The sequence below is a fragment of the Leucopleurus acutus genome (genome assembly GCF_964270905.1).
Source record: "Leucopleurus acutus genome assembly, chromosome: 4".
Lineage (NCBI taxonomy): Eukaryota > Metazoa > Chordata > Mammalia > Artiodactyla > Delphinidae > Leucopleurus > Leucopleurus acutus.
Window position 1 is genome coordinate 25,563,074 of NC_139146.1, and position 16,837 is coordinate 25,579,910.

Consider the following 16,837-nt stretch of genomic DNA (forward strand, 5'->3'; position numbering starts at 1 on the left):
GTTCATTCTAAGGCAAAATTCCTCTCCAGCTGTGAACCTGTAAAACTAGATAAGTTATATGTTTCCAAAATGCAATGCTGGGATGGGCATAGGATAGACATTCCTATTTCAAATGGGAAAAATAGATAAGAAGGAAAGGGTGACAGGTCCCAAACAAGTCCAAAAACTAGCTAGGCAAATCCATCCGATCTCAAGCCTCAAGAATAATCCTGTTTATAGTATCTTCAATAACTGGTCTTGAGGAAACCAAATATCCACATGCAAAAGACTTCACCAGAATTACCCTTCATATTCAAGTTTGTAGCATGTACCCGAAAAATCTTCCAGCTTCTACCCATTACCCGGTTCCAAAGCTGCTTATGTATTTAGGTATTCATTACAGTAGCACCCCATTTCTTATTAACTAAATCTGTATTAATTCTCTTAGGCTGCCATAGCAAAATACTGCAGATGGTGGATTAAGCATCAGATTTATCGCTCACAATTCTGGAAGCTGGGAACCCCAAGATCAAATTGCTGGCTGATTTGGTTCCTGACTTGCAGAGAGCTGACTTCTCACTATGTCCTCACATGCCTCTTCCTCAATGTAGAAGTACACAAATCTCTCCTTCTCTCTCCACTAATCCCACCATTACCTAATCTAACTGTAATTACCTCCCAAAGGCCACATGTGCAAATACCATCACACTGGGACTTAGGGCTTTAACATATGAATTGGGGGGAACATTTAGTTCATAAAAACCTGAGACTTCAAGTTCTGTACCCTATAAATATATTCTTCAAAAATCAAGGTGAAATAACATTTGAGACAGAGTAAAAACTGAAAGGGGCTTCCCTGGTGGTGCAGTGGTTGAGAGTCCGCCTGCCGATGCAGGGGATGCGGGTTTGTGCCCCGGTCCGGGAAGATCCCACATGCCGCGGAGCAGCTGGGCCCGTGAGACGTGGCCACTGAACCTGCGTGTCCGGAGCCTGTGCTGTGCAACAGGAGAGGCCACAGCAGTGAGAGGCCCACATACCAAAAAAAAAACACAAAAAAACAAACCAAAAACAACTGAAAGCATTTGTTTTCAATACATATAAACTGTGAAAAATGCTAAAAAGATGTTCTTGAATCCGAAGTGAAATGGTATCATATAAAAGTCAGTATCAGCAGGAAGCAATTAAAAATGACAAAAAGAGGTAAATATCTGGGTTAATTGATGTCTTTATTTTTCATTACACATAATTTAAATTTTTTAAAAGCATATTAATTATTTAAAGTGACAAAAATAATATATTTTGGAGTTCAGAGCATATGTATAAGTAAAATATATGCCAACAAGAGCACAAAGAAAAGAATTATAGAATTGCAGTGTTGTAAGGCTCTTACATTGTCAGTGAAGTAGTATACTATTCAAATATAGACTGTAATGCCTTAAAGATATATATTGTAATATTTAAAGCAGTCGTTTAAAAATGGCTGTAGCTAAAAAGTCAATAGAGGGGAATTAATAGAACATAAAATGTTCAATTTACCCAAAAGAATGCATAAAAGTAAGAATAAAGAACAAGTAAACCATATGAGACATATTGAAACAAAACACTGAGATGGTTGATGTAAAACAGAACCATATCAGTAATTATTTAAATGTAAGCAACTGAGACTCCAATTAAAAGACAGATTATAATATTGAACAAATGCAAGCTCCAACCTCTATGGTATTATAGGAAACTCATTTTAAATATAAATGGTAAAACTCAACGGGTAGAAAAATGAGAGGCATGGAAGCATGAAGCAAAGAAAGTCGGTGTATCTATTCGTAAATTATTAACAGACAATAAACTTCAAGATAAATAGTGTTGAAAGAAATTAAAGATGATACAAACAGATGGAGAGATATACCATGTTCTTAAGACTGGAAGAATCAACATTGTGAAAATGACTATACTACCCAAAGCAATCTACAGATTCAATACAACCTCTATTAAACTACCAATGGCATTTTTCACAGAACTAGAACAAAAAATTTCACAATCTGTATGGAAATGCAAAAGACCCCGAATAGCCAAAGCAATCTTGAGAAAGAAAAATGAAGCTGGAGGAATCAAGCTCCCTGACTTCAGACAATACTACAAAGCTACAGTAATCAAGACAGTATGGTACTGGCACAAAAACAGAAATATAGATCAATGGAACAGGACAAAAAGCCCAGAGATAAACCCACGCACATATGATCACCTTATCTTTGATAAAGGAGGCAAGAATATACAATGGAGAAAAGACAGCCTCTTCAATAAGTGGTGCTGGGAAAACTGGACAGCTACATGTAAAAGAATGAAATTAGAACACTCTCTAACACCATACACAAAAATAAACTCAGAATGGATTGAAGACCTAAATGTAAGGCCAGACACTATCAAACTCTTAGAGGAAAACATAGGCAGAACATTCTATGACATAAATCACAGCAAGATCCTTTCTGACCCACCTCCTAGAGAAATGGAAATAAAAACAAAAATAAACAAGTTGGACCTAATGAAACTTAAAAGCTTCTGCACAGCAAAGGAAACCATAAACAATATGAAAAAACAACCCTCAGAATGGGAGAAAACATTTGCAAATGAAGCAACTGACAAAGGATTAATCTCCAAAATTTACAATAACAATAACAAAAAAACAAGCAACTGAATCCAAAAATGGGCAGAAGACCTAAATAGACATTCCTCCAAAGAAGATATACAAATTGCCAACAAACACATGAAAGGATGCTCAACATCATTAATCATTAGAGAAATGCAAATCAAAACTACAATGAGATATCATCTCACACTGGTCAGAATGGCCATCATCAAAAAATCTAGAAACAATAAATACTGGAGAGGATGTGGAGAAAAAGGAACACTCTTGCACTGTTGGTGGGAATGTAAATTGATACAGCCACTATGGAGAACAGTATGGAGGTTCCTTACAAAACTAAAAATAGAACTACCATATGACCCAGCAATCCCACTACTGGGCATATACCCTGAGAAAACCATTAATTCGTAAAGAGTCATGTACCAAAATGTTCATTGCAGCCCTATTTACAAAAGCCAGGACATGGAAGCAGCCTAAGTGTCCATTAACAGATGAATGGATAAAGATGTGGCACATATATACAATGGAATATTACTCAGCCATAAAAAGAAATGAAATTGAGTTATTCGTAGTGAGGTGGATGTACCTAGAGTCTGTCATACAGAGTGAAGTAAGTCAGAAAGAGAAAAACAAATACCGTATGCTAACACATATATATGGAATCTAAGGGGGGAAAAAAGGTCATGAAGAACCTAGGGGCAGACAGGAATAAAGATACAGACCTACTAGAGAATGGACTTGAGGATATGGGGGGGGGGAAGGGTAAGCTGTGACAAAGTGAGAGAGTGGCATGGACATATATACAATGCCAAATGTAAAATAGCCGGCTAGTGGGAAGCAGCCGCATAGCACAGGGAGATCATCTCAATGCTTTGTGACCACCTAGAAGGGTGGGATAGGGAGGGTGGGAGGGAGGGAGATGCAAGAAGGAAGAGATATGGGAACATATGTATATGTATAACTGATTCACTTTGTTATAAAGCAGAAACTAACACACCATTATAAAGCAATTATACTCCAATAAAGATGTTAAGAAAAAAAGCTAACCAAATAATATTACTTTAGACAAAAAATATAATGTGCCCTAGTAGTGACACAAAAGAGTAAGTCATCTGACAGGTGAAAGGAAGAAGATAAAAGGAGGGTTCAATAGAACTATATCTTGAAGAGTTAATACTAGTTTGGTCTTCATACAAATATTTTAATAAGTGATTTTGGAGATGACAGTCCAGCTGTAAGTCTTCCCTTAATTCAGTTCTCTCTCTTGTTTAATAATCTGTTTTCAATGAATTAGTTCTCAAGATTTTGAGGAGAGCACAGTATATTACCAGCACTGCCCTATATATCAGTGACTCATTTGTCCAGAGTAGATACTTTAGAAGCAAGTAAGTGGTTAATTCAGTGAGTTTTATGAGGAGTTTTTCCCCTAGGAATCCTTACTGGAAGGTTACTCTAGTAAATTATTTAGTAAAACACTGAAAGATCAAGGAAATTGCTGTGACCTCATCTCAAAACATTTGAAGCCCCGCAGTTCATGGGAGGGCTAACAGGCAAATTGTATCAGCCTAGAAAACACAGCATATCATCTGACATCCATATGTATGAGTGCAAGTGTATGTGATTGTTTGAGGCAAGAGTAATGGCAATTCACTGTGTTAACTCTAGTATGTGTGTGACTTTTTTTTGTTGTCCAATATTGTAAAGTAAGTTATTTGTAAACCCAATAAAGTTGTGCCTATGTCTTTCAAAGACAATCACATAATGTAACTGTCACTTACTATTACCAAATATATGGAGAACATAAATTAAGTAGAGGCAAATGCAAAAACTTCTACTTAAGATTACCATCTAAAATTTTAGTTGAAATCTGGGAGAAATCTTGAGTAAAAGATGAGTCTAGGTAAAGGAAAAATCTCCTAAAATATTAAATTTATGGAGCTAGACTTAGTCAATGAATTTACTTATTGGAGAACCACAAAATCATCTTATATTCTTATTCATATAAGTCTGACAACTATATGGCAATAAGGAAAAGACAAATGGTATATTTATGACATAATAGTTTTTATTGTGCCCTCTCGAAATATATTGCATTTGATGTGTGTATGATGAAAATTCTAAAGTTAAGATTCCCTCATCTTGTCCATCCATCAGAACTTATCATATCTCTGAGGCTATTCTTAAGGCCAACTCAGAGATTCTCTTCTGGGTCAGAAACCTTAGAAAAACCTGCTAAGCTCTAGGTCATTCCCTAGGTTTCTAAATGTACTCAATGAATATTTTAAAAATGAATAAAAAGAGAGATAAGTGAATTGTTCTTTTCAGACAGTATAGCACCAAACACATAATAGGTATTCAATGAATGTTTATAGCATTAGTAATGAATTAAAGCTTTAAACTATTAAATTTTAACAATTATATTAAAGATAAGCAATTTAAAATTAAAGAAGCAAGTCCTTGTTAAAATTAGAGGGAAAATTCCCCCACTATGGTAAGATTGAAAAATACTCAACCTTGTAAATTCAACTTTATTTCAGTTTGATCATCTGAAAATCAAATTTGTTACAGCTTAACTTTCCTGTGAAAAGTTTTTTTTAACTTTCCAATGAAAAAATTTTATTTTTCTCTTTTTTCTCCTCTCACTAATTTAAAGACAATCCTAGGAACTTTTTGCCCAATTAGCCCTGAAAAGGATGAAATATTAAGGACTGAGGAAATATCATACATGTCATGTACAGCTCAAAACTAATACATCTGTTATAGTAGAATAAGTTTCTATTATATGTACAAATGGTGCTGTGATTTGGGGTTGACTAAAAAGGGGTGGCTTCTGTGATGAGCAGCAAGATGAAGATGCACTTACACCAACCGAGGCCAGCTTAATGTACAAAATGACAGATATGCAGTTTGTGTGCCACAGCTCGGAAAGCCTCCTGTTGTAGTCATTGCATAGTGCGCCCAAAGCTTAGGGATTCAGTAATAAAGTATTACAAAGTGCCAGCTGCAAAAGCAATCAACCAAATCCCTTTACCTCCCAAAGGAATGAAAATTGAATTGTACTATTTGGAAGCCTATACCTTTTTTAGATCTCCACTGAAGATTCTCATTTATTTATTGTTTTGATAATTAGTGAGTAATACAAGTTTAAAGCCAAAATATCTATTAATATTGAAGGGTGATCATGATAAAACACGTCTAATTATTTTTGTTTGTTTTAATGGGCTATGGCATCATGTTTGTACAAATGACTGATTTTCAACTGTTTAAACACTTAAGTTTAAATTATTTTATTTTTAGCTACTTAATTTAAAAAATTAAAACTTAGGAGATTAGATCCATAGAGGTAGGCAAAGGGCAGGATATTTATTTAATTTTGAGAAGTAAAGACAGCCATAGATCAGTAAGTAATGAGAAAGCAGAGTCTTGCCGTAATGGGCTGCCCAGTAGTCAGGGACACACAGTACCAAGTCTCCTCGATACTCAGCCACTTACTGACCATGTGAACAGGCAAAACACATTTAAAAATTGTGTGCTTCATTTTCTTTATTTATAAAATGATTATAAAATAATCAACATTTATTAAATCCTAGTACCAATTTTGTAATACTCCCTTTATATCATTATATAGTAGCAGAGTAGCATCACAATTTAAGGTAGATGTTATCTATTTATTCTTTTTTTTTTTGTAGAGTTTGTGTGATCTCTTTTTTTTAGCTTTTTATTTTATATTGGAGTATAGTTGATTAACAATGTTGTGTTAGTTTCAGTTGTATAGCAAACTGAGTCATTTATACATATACATGTATATATTCTTTTTCAAATTCTTTAACAGAAGAGGAGACAGACTACAGAGACATTGTATAGCATGCCCCAGCAGACAAGAGCCCCTAAGTGGTAGAGTAGGTTTCAAACCTCTCTCTGCCCATGTTCTTTCCTATTGGCAATGCTGCCTTTAGGCATGATGATAATATCTGTCTTGGAAAGTTCACACAGTGGATATAAAAATAAGTTGATTTTATGAACTAACTTGAAAACTGTAAACGATTATTGAAAACTGGGCACATTTTAACAATTATTATTAAGAACTGCCCAGTGCTTAGTTGAGGGTTGTTGTGAAAATAAGGTATACTACATAATTCTAATCCTGAAGGAGTTTACAATATTATATACATATAAGACTAATACATTAGTGAAAAAAATTAGTGAAAACACTTATAAATATGTAACTAAATTCTAATATAGGACTCCCATAAAAGTTACCTAATATACAGAGTTGTTTTTCTTTGTTAATCAAATGGAATCAGGCTGTGGTTATCTTAAGCAAAATCAGTTGGAAGGTATATGTATTAGAAAGCTGGAGGGGAAAAAAACTGTTTTCAAAACAGAGAGCAGGACAGCCCTGATAGTCTAGGTGGGAGAAATTAATGGCCATACTCTCTACAGCATCACTTTAGTAAGTCAGTCAACTCTAAGCATCTGTCTTTGGGTCACTCCACTGAATAATTAAAATCCTGGAAGAGAGAGTCTGGTCCGCCTAGTTTGTGTGCATGCTCACTCCTTAGATAAAACAGGGCAGGCATTAAGAAACCCGCTAAGACCTCATGCAATGGAGGAAAATTAAGGTGCTAGTATGAGGGAAATAAATAATTGGCAAGGAAAATAAAAATTACCACTCTAAGGAGAAAATTATGATGGGTGGAGGATTTCAGCGAAGGCTTCAGTAAAGATGTAGATCTTGAAAGATAGGATTTGAACAGCTGGATGCAGAAAACTCTTGCAGAAGGGAAAGAATTTTTGCATAAAAACTAGTATCATACCAAGACTTTGGACAATGAAGACAGAGTTTTTGAGTTTCTGCATCAAGGAATTTGGGGGTTGTTTGGTTTTACTTTAGTTTCTTTTTAAAATGATTGGCAATCCACTTGGAACTATGTTTCAACAAAGTTCTCACTGCATATATGGAAAGGAGCTAAAACATCTTAAAATCCTTTGTATCTTTGATTTATCATCATGTGCTGATTAATGGAGATATTTGATTTCTTAGCAGGACTTCTAAGGAGCACATATTCCCATGAGGCAATGTATAAGAGACAAGAAAGATTAAATTCCTGGGAAATGAGGTAAACTGTTAAAATGAAGATACTTGATTTTCCCACACTGCCTGTAATTTATGTCAATTAACTTTACCCTTAATTTACCATGATTTTGAGTTGGCATTATAGTCAAATCAGTTCCCATTTAGTGTAAGATGATCTAGCTGCCGTGATATTTTAGAAGTGAATTGGATTGATAAACTATAGCTTTTAAACAAGTATAAAATTTAATATTTTGAAACATAATTTTGAATTCCACATTGTTGCATTACAACATAGAATGACAGATGTTCGTGACTGTTGATCAAAAAAAGTCAGACGAATATACTTTATTACGGATTTTGAATATATTTGAGAAAGATGAAAATGTTGCCACTTAAACTAAGATTGGAAAAGTGAGGATTTGTCCGTATAGGTCTTTTTTTTTTATTTATTTTTTTTTTTGCGGTACGCGGGCCTCTCACTGTTGTGGCCTCTCCCGTTGCGGGGCACAGGCTTCGGATGCACAGGCTCAGCGGCCACGGCTCACGGGCCAAGCCGCTCCGCGGATCTTCCCGGACCGGGGCACGAACTCGTGTCCCCTGCAATGGCAGGCGGACTCTCAACCACTGCGCCACCAGGGAAGCCCCGTATAGGTCTTTTAATTGATCACCTCCACCAAGGGCCTTCCCTACATGTCAATTACGTGCTTAGTAAATATCTTATTGGGACTGTGAGGTATTATACACTTCCTAACTGTCCTTACCACAATGATTCTTTCCCTACTACAGCCCATATTTCAGAATAATCATCCTGGAAAACCTCTGTGATTACTTGCTACCTAGAAAATAACTTCCAACTTATTAGCAAGAAAAGAATAGAAAGGACATTCAGAATGTTTTACCATTCCATGAACATGCTATGCTATGACCATTTGCATACATTTCTTATGCTTTGAATCTTCTCCATTTGGCAAAGTCAGGTACAAGTTTAGTTAAATGAATGCACATCCAGATAACAATTATGTAAATGTTTTATTATGATAATATTAATCACTCATCTTTATTGAGCACTTTCTGTTTGCCAGGAAACTATTCTAAGCATTTTCTATGTAGCATCTCTGTTATTGATCACAAGACACTATTGGGTGGATACAAATATTTGTCCCATTTTACAGATGATGGAAGTAAGAGGTGAATGAAATTCCAAATGGTCACATTACTAGTACTTAGCAAGCCAGATTTCAAAATTCAGAGATCCTGCAAGGGTTCTGAAGCAAGACCATCTATGATTAAATCCAGGCTTTGCCTCATACCAGCTGTTTGACTTTACTTACCTCTCTGAGCCACAGTTTCATCATCTGTAAAATGAAGTAGTAGTAACAGGTACCCAACTAATACAGATTAAATGAGTTAATATGTATATAGTGCTTAGAACAGTGCTTAATAAATGCTCAATAGAGGTTAGTTTTTATTACCTATTAATTTCTATGGAAGTACAATCTAAAAATCACATTTACAAAAATGAGCAGATGATTAAATATCTTGATGAAACATAAAACTGTCATTGATGTGTTAATCTATCCATTAATTTGCATAGATGCATTTAAGTACTTAGTATAGTACAAACCAGAAACTGTGCTTGGCATTGGTGATATAGCAATAAACAAAACAGACATTGACTCTGCTTTCATGAAGCTTATTCTCCCAGTCTTTCATGGTTGTTAGTAGGAATTAAGCAAGATACATTCTCAACATGATCCAAAGTTTAGGCCCAGAATGGAGGGGATAGCAAATCATGCCTTGTTATGAGGCTTGGTGGTTGAAGTGACTCATCTGAGAAGAGCTAGCACAATTTAAATTCAAGGCCTAAAAGATCTCTCTTTGCCAGTAGGAGATCTTCAACCAAAGGGTAAAATATACATCATGAGGCAGTAGCCTCATCAAACAGAGGCAAGACCACAAAATATTAAGTCTGGGGTTAAGTTAAAAGAAAAGTCTGAGTGCAAAACTATAGTCAGACCACAAAACTTCCTCTATCATCAGTGTCACTATATCTGAGAGCAATGAGGCTTGAAAGCCTGAATTTTAGCACTTATGTTATGAGACTGCTTTTAATCCTTGCCCAGAGCCTGCTTTCTTTTAGAAACAATGTTTCCCTAAGGCCTTCAGCAAGGGGGTGAGGTATGTGCTACTCCAGAGTATCCGCTACCCAGGGAATAGTTAATGGGCTTGTACAATACGAGCCATGACCTTCAGGTCTCTGCATTTTGGAGACTCCATTTTCAACTTGGATTCTAAGCTAGAAGTGATTCTTTCCATTAAAACAGGTTTTAAAAAGCCTCTCTCATACCCACAGTATGCCAGAAAAAGTATCTCCAGAAGAGGCTATAGATATAAGATGCTCACTTGGGGGATAGATGGAGAAAGTTGCAGTGTGCAATAGCCGTTCTTGCATTTAGCAAAGCAAACACTAAGTTTTGTGGACAGTTGCAAGAATTCTGAGACTAGAGGACATGCCAGGAAAGCAGGTAGGGGATAACAGCCTCTAGTGGAAATTATTAATCCCCAGGCCCTCTAAGTACAGAAATACAGTGCAAGGCAGAACGATTCCATTAGCCACACTACTTAAGTTATCATCAGTGGAGGAAAACCAGAGATGACTATCACAACATATTGTAGATGCTTATGTATCATAGACTTCATATAATTTCCAATATAGAGTGTCATTTCCAACAAATCCTTTAATCCTCTTCAAAAGGATGCAAGTTTAAAACCCCTAGAACTAGGGAAGTAGTACTCCTCTATTAAATCAGGATTTTGATGGTTGGAGTGGGCAAAAAAGAGCATCACTAACATAATTCTTCCAAAATGAGTCATATTTCTCTCCAGGTATATTAAGAAATCTAATGGTGTATTCAGTTCAATTCAATCCAGTAGCTGCTGGGTCTGTACTATGGACAGTGCACTGTGCATGTTTGTTTACATAAGAAATATGAAGATAAATAAGATTAAGTTCCTTCTTTCTGAGCCCTTGCTATCGTGTAGGAAGTTAAGAAGAGACCCACAAAAACTATAAGACTGAATCACTGACATAGCTTTCTTCTGAGGTAATATTACCTCAGAAGTAAATGGAGGTGGACGTTACTTTCTACTGTACTGAAAAAATCGGTCACTGAAAAATTAGAATGATGACATATTTCACACCTTTAAGAGCTGATTTTATGAATTTTTGATAATATTATCACCGATTTTATAGATATATATTTCCTATAGGAACTTGGAGAGCCTATCTCCATTTTTTTCCTTGTTCTGTCTCCTTCATCTATATGGATGACGAAATATGCTAGAAGTAGAATGAAAATAGGATGGAAAGGGAAATTCTCTCCTAATGAAGAACTGGGAAAAGCACCATGGAAATTTTAGATTTATAAGTGGATTTGGAGGAAGAGTAATTTTTATAATAGATAGAGCTGCAGTGGAAGTGAAAAGTACCCCAAATACACAAAAGCTCAGACGTTGGAGAAGGAATCGTATTTGCTAAGCAACAAGTGATACTGAGACAGGCTGGGACATGGGACCCTTTGCTGCAGTTCTGCAGTGCTTGCACCTGGACAAATGTCTCCTCCAGCAACAAAATACAAAGAAACTATACTGGACTAAAAATGACGTGCACAGTTGGGGCAAATTCTGAACAAAAGATACAAAAAGACCAAAAAGTCCCAACTGCCACTTCTGAAGAGCCAGGAGCAGAAACAGGGTGTCGAGAGCAAAAGCAGGGTACTGTGCATGACCCCTGCACTCAACACTACCTAAGGGGTGGGCAAAATTTCTAAGCCACACCTCAGGCCCAACCCCTGGACACACCCCTACCCTCACCCCACATAAGGAACGAGCTGACCCCATCTTGGGGAGTGGGCAAGGGAACGTGTTACTTGATTTCACTTTTTCCTGTGGCCGCAGGAGCCCCAGTAAAGCCTTGTCTGTATTTCTTGTCTGGCCAGTAGTCAATTTCTATTGATTGGGAAAGGTCAAGAACCCTGATTGGTATCAATATCATCAGCCTGGATAATAGAGAAATGTGTGGAAATGTAGAAGGTATACATGACTCCCTCCAGGGTCCCTAAATTCAACTAAGTACAGCATGGACAGTTGAGGTAGCTGCCTCACTGAAACCTACATGCCTCAGTTGAACATCTTGCAGCATCACTGATTTTTTTAAGAATGCATTGAAGTAAAAACAAGTAGTTATTTCTTCTGAACATGACTTTTTTTTTTCATTTTGGTCTGTGAGGCCACCTATGAACACATGAAAGGAATTCTCCAGAGTCATTTTCTAATTTAGCCTGAATGAAGAGACTCACACTGGCAAGTAATTTGAGTTCTCAGTTTAAGCCAGTGGAGGGCTGCAGACTGAAAGAAAATTAGATTTTTAATATTGGCCTTGTTTAAATAACTTAAGGAGTTTGTCATAATAAAAATGAGGGGTGTTTATTTGATCCTAGGCTGATCACCTTTCTGACAGGTACAGGGAGGGGACTAGGCTTGCTGCAGAAAGCAAATGCCTCCAGATCTGAGATGGAACTTGGGAAACAGAGGTAAGAGATGAAGATTCAGCCCTGCCTGAGAATGCCTCTTGCATATTACTGTTATTTAAATGTGTCCTTATGGTGAAAGGTGTTCTTTGACACAGCAATTTGGAGTTAGACATGAATAACAACATAGCATAGTAGAAAGATGAGGGAGCAGAAAACAAGGATCCCAATCTCTAAGATGAACTTCCTCTAAGAATTTAAGAAATCTTATTATCATGGTTTTCTACTTCTCTGTACATAAAAAGTATATGTGCAAGGCAGCTTTTCATGATTTGTGTCATTTATATCTCACATTAATTCTTCAAGGTAAGTCTTTTTATTTCTATTTTAAGGATGGGAAAACTCACTCATTTTAACGTTCTAAAAACTCACTCTGTCAGTGGACAACACAAGTTTCTACTTTAACTCTTTACTGCATTATAATTTTAATGCATCAGAAAACTAATAGAAGTTTTTTTCACAGTAACAAAAGAGATTTTTTTAAAAGATTATTTTTACAGAGAAATTATAAAAGGTATTTGTAAAAATCAAATGTACAATATACGAAACAAATAAAAACCAAGGCATTCAATTAAAATGAATGATTGGGAAGACAATTTTGGAGAATTCAAATAAAATTTACAAAGAAATACCAGGATCATTTAACATCATTTAGTCTCTGGTCATATATGGTAGCCAGAAGAAATGTATTGGACCACACAAAATAATGTCTACACATGTGTCTAATGTAGATGCTTATTCAAATTAACATTATATTTCAATATCAGAATTTTAGCAGTGTAATGATAATAGTTATATGAAAGAGATGTCAAAATATTTTCATCTTTCATTACTCCTAAGTGAAAATAGCAGAGGTATCAGTTTATTGAAAATGAATCAGTAATATAAATTATGATGAATCTAATATCTTAATTCAAATTAAAATATATGTCAACATATCATTGTAAATGTTTCATGTACTGATTTGAAGTTCACAATTCCCTTAACAGTGATGAAGTAGCTCTGGATTCATCTGATTATATCATTAACCAACAGTTCATAACTGTATATCTTCCTGCCCAGTTTAGGGGAAATTAGAAAAAAATGAGAAATGCTTCTTTGAGATTCTCAGAGAGGAACTGTGTGAATTAGAGCAGACAGTTCAGCACACATTTCAGTCTCTAAATTTATACTTCTCGTACCACTTCAGAGATCTGTAATAGTTACAAATCAGAGAGAATTTCAGAGACTTCTTGAAGTGACCTATTCCAAGAAAAGCAGATAATTTATTCAGAGATTTTTCTGCTGCTGCTCAAAATGTCTATTGAGATTTTTATGGTTTTCTCCATTTAGCATGGCATTTTCTGGTTAGTTAATCATGAATACCTACTTACTTCCAGCTTGTTGATTAATTAACAGGAAAAATGAAAGCCATTATTTATTTATTTTTTAACTCTAGGGGTTTATTTTTCACAAGATCAAAGTGTTCTTCAAGTTGCAATCTTACTCTTACAGTATGATCTGATTATCTAACCCAACAGGCTCAAATACCCAGCTATATACAATGGGCCAGTAATGAAAGAAAACATGGTGAACATGATTCTCTATTCCTCTCAGCCAATAGACAGTAATTACAGCTCCACTGGAATGTCTTCACCCTGGGGCTGTGAAATGTGAGCACCTACCTCCTAGTAATTGATTTCCATCAGTTCCAAACACTGTCATCATTCATTCACTGCATATTTATTGAGCACTCTATGTTCCAGGTACTGTTTTAGCCCCCTGAGATATATCAAGGTACAAAGACAGAAAGGTCTCCTACCCTTATTTGAGTGGCAGGGGGGCAGGGAAGTGACAGTTCACATATATAATAAATAAGTAATATGACATATTGAAGGAGTTAAGTCCTATGGCAAATAAAGAAAATGTAGAACAGGATAAGGAGTACTGAGTGAGGGTTGGAGGATGCTGCATCATTAAATCGCTCAGTCAAGGTTGCTTTAGGGGGAGATTAGACAGAAATCTTGAATTAACCCCAGAATTAACTGCCAGTACTGCTTCAACAAACCAAGGACCCTGTTTTTCTGTGTGAAACCAAGAAAATCATTGTTAGCCAAGGAAGATCTATTCAAAATAAGTAATTACATGAAATGATGGAACATAACTCCCGTTACATTTGAAATGCAAATTATACTGAATCTCTTATCAAGAGTTCCCTTCAGGACTTCCCTGGTGGCGCAGTGGTTGAGAGTCCGCCTGCCGATGCAGGGAACACGAGTTCGTGCCCCAATCCGGGAAGATCCCACATGCCACGGAGCAACTAGGCCCGTGAAGCATGGCTGCTGAGCCTGCGCGTCCGGAGCCTGTGTTCCGAAATGGGAGAGGCCACAACAGTGAGAGGCCCGCATACAGCAAAAAAAAAAAAAAAAAAAAGAGTTCCCTTCCAAGAAAAAGAGATTGGGTCACAGTTGTTTTGTTTTTAAATAATAACTTCATCAGATTAATTTTATAAAAATATCTTCTATCACATATTGAAAATAAATGTTCTAGAAGAGAGGAAGGAATTTACTAATATATGCAAAAGAGAATGAAGCTACAGCTAACACATGGGCCCCCCACACATTGCATGATATCATATTGAAGACTGACAAAAAGAAAGGAGGTTTGAGGTAATGCCAAATAACTCTAGTATATATGTACATTTGATTTCGTGGAACTAATATAATCTCACACATTCTGGATCCTGCCTGACCTCAGATGGATTCTTTGTTGTCATATAACAACAGCAACAATGATTTGTGTTTATTGAAGGCTTATTACCTACCACACGTTGTTCACATGTTGGAACATTATATGTTACTTCAATTATTCCTCCCAACATGTCTACAAAGTATGTAACACCTCGTTTTACAGGTGGGGGAGTTAGGAAACAGAAGGCATAAGTAAGGTAAGTGGTAGAGCTCATTTTGAACCCATGCATATGACTTCTGAGCTCTTAACCACAATGTGACCTTGACAAGCACCACTCCAATATGGGTTAAATACAAGGCAATCAATTGGCGTTTGGGAAAAAGTGTTAGGACACTGATGGATATTCATCTAAAAGAAAGAGAGGTATTGACCTAAAATATTATTTTGTAGGGATGAACCCTGATGCCCCACTAGGCTGAATCTCAGGCAGCCTCCTCTCTCAGACCACATCACAGCATCCTTGGAGGAGAAAGGGAGTGACACAGTGAGCAGGGTTGACAACAGTAACCTCCCTGCTTTCTTCAATTCCAATCTATTATTACATATTGTACTTTATAAAACGATATAAAGGCACTTACAGATTTTTATGCTCCAGTTTGATTAAGTTAACCCTCCCAGATGAAGCAAGTAGTTTGAAAACTCTTCCTAGGAAGAGACCACTGATTAAACGTAATACCAATAACTCGAGCACAAATGAACAGCAAGAAAATGGCACAGCTGACAGTACTCCCACTTCCTTAGTGCATGTTTTGTCAGTCAAGTCACATTACAGGTTTCAAACAAGGATCTCTAATCAGATCTGACTTGTTCAGTCACATTCCTTTCAGTTAAGACATTATAATTTTTGTTAGCACCAAAAAAAATATTATGCTGTTAACAAATATAATAAAACATTTAATATTAGTGTTCATTTCATTTACTCATTTCTATTTTGCACATTTTATAAACTACATAAGTGATTATGGGAGTACAAGTATATGATTTATAAAAATAAATATTCATGTATTAAGGACATAATCTCAAAATATTTACTGATAGTTGTAAGGCCACAGATCCAGATCATCAAAACTATTACCATTACAAGTGGGAATGAATTTTTATTATAAAATTAACATTAATTTACTTCTGTATTAACATACAAATTAATAATAATTAAATGTCCATACTTATACCTTTTGAATAATGTCTCTAAATGTCTGAATGAATCTTACTCTTTCAAGCTTAGTTCTAACTCTGGGTTTTTTCTATCATTTTATAAATGGTTATATTTGGGACATAGGCATGCATTTATGCAAGAACATAGTATGTTTAATTCATCTTCAGGTCATTTTAACTCATTTAAAATATTTAATGTTAACACTTCATTGATGTCACCATCCATACCAGTTATTTTTCCTTTAACGTCAATATCATTCTATGTGTGGGCTCCCAGTCTTCTCAGACACTCAGGCTCAAAGTTTGCTATTTCCTCTCTATTTCTTGGCATGTAACAAAACTAGCAAGTCCTGCGTTTTCTTCCTCTGCATGGTACTCCATTTGTCTCTTCCTTTGTGTTCATGGCTACCACCACCAAAGCTCTTAAAGCCCAAGTAAATATTACTTTAATAACCTCTTTTTCGCTAGTTTCCCATTATGTCCAAATCCCATCTAACAGCCATGACTGATCTGTCCACACTTGCCAGATTATTCTAATTTTAAAGATTAAAGTTTTTTTGAAGAGGGCTTATTTCCAATCCTCTTCAAAAAACCATCCTGAAGTACACAAGTTCTCCCACCTGGCTCATAAAACTCTCTGCCTCACCTGTCTTATCTTGCACCCTTTGG

General features: G+C 36.0%; 1 protein-coding gene across 1 annotated transcript in view; it reads left to right on the forward strand.

Annotated features, from left to right (window-relative positions):
• LOC309961292 (bifunctional heparan sulfate N-deacetylase/N-sulfotransferase 4) overlaps positions 1-16,837 on the forward strand; it is a gene marked incomplete at both ends in the record, with an annotated part of 246,085 nt that overhangs the window by 58,009 nt on the left and 171,239 nt on the right. The gene's annotated exons all lie outside the window — the stretch shown is intronic.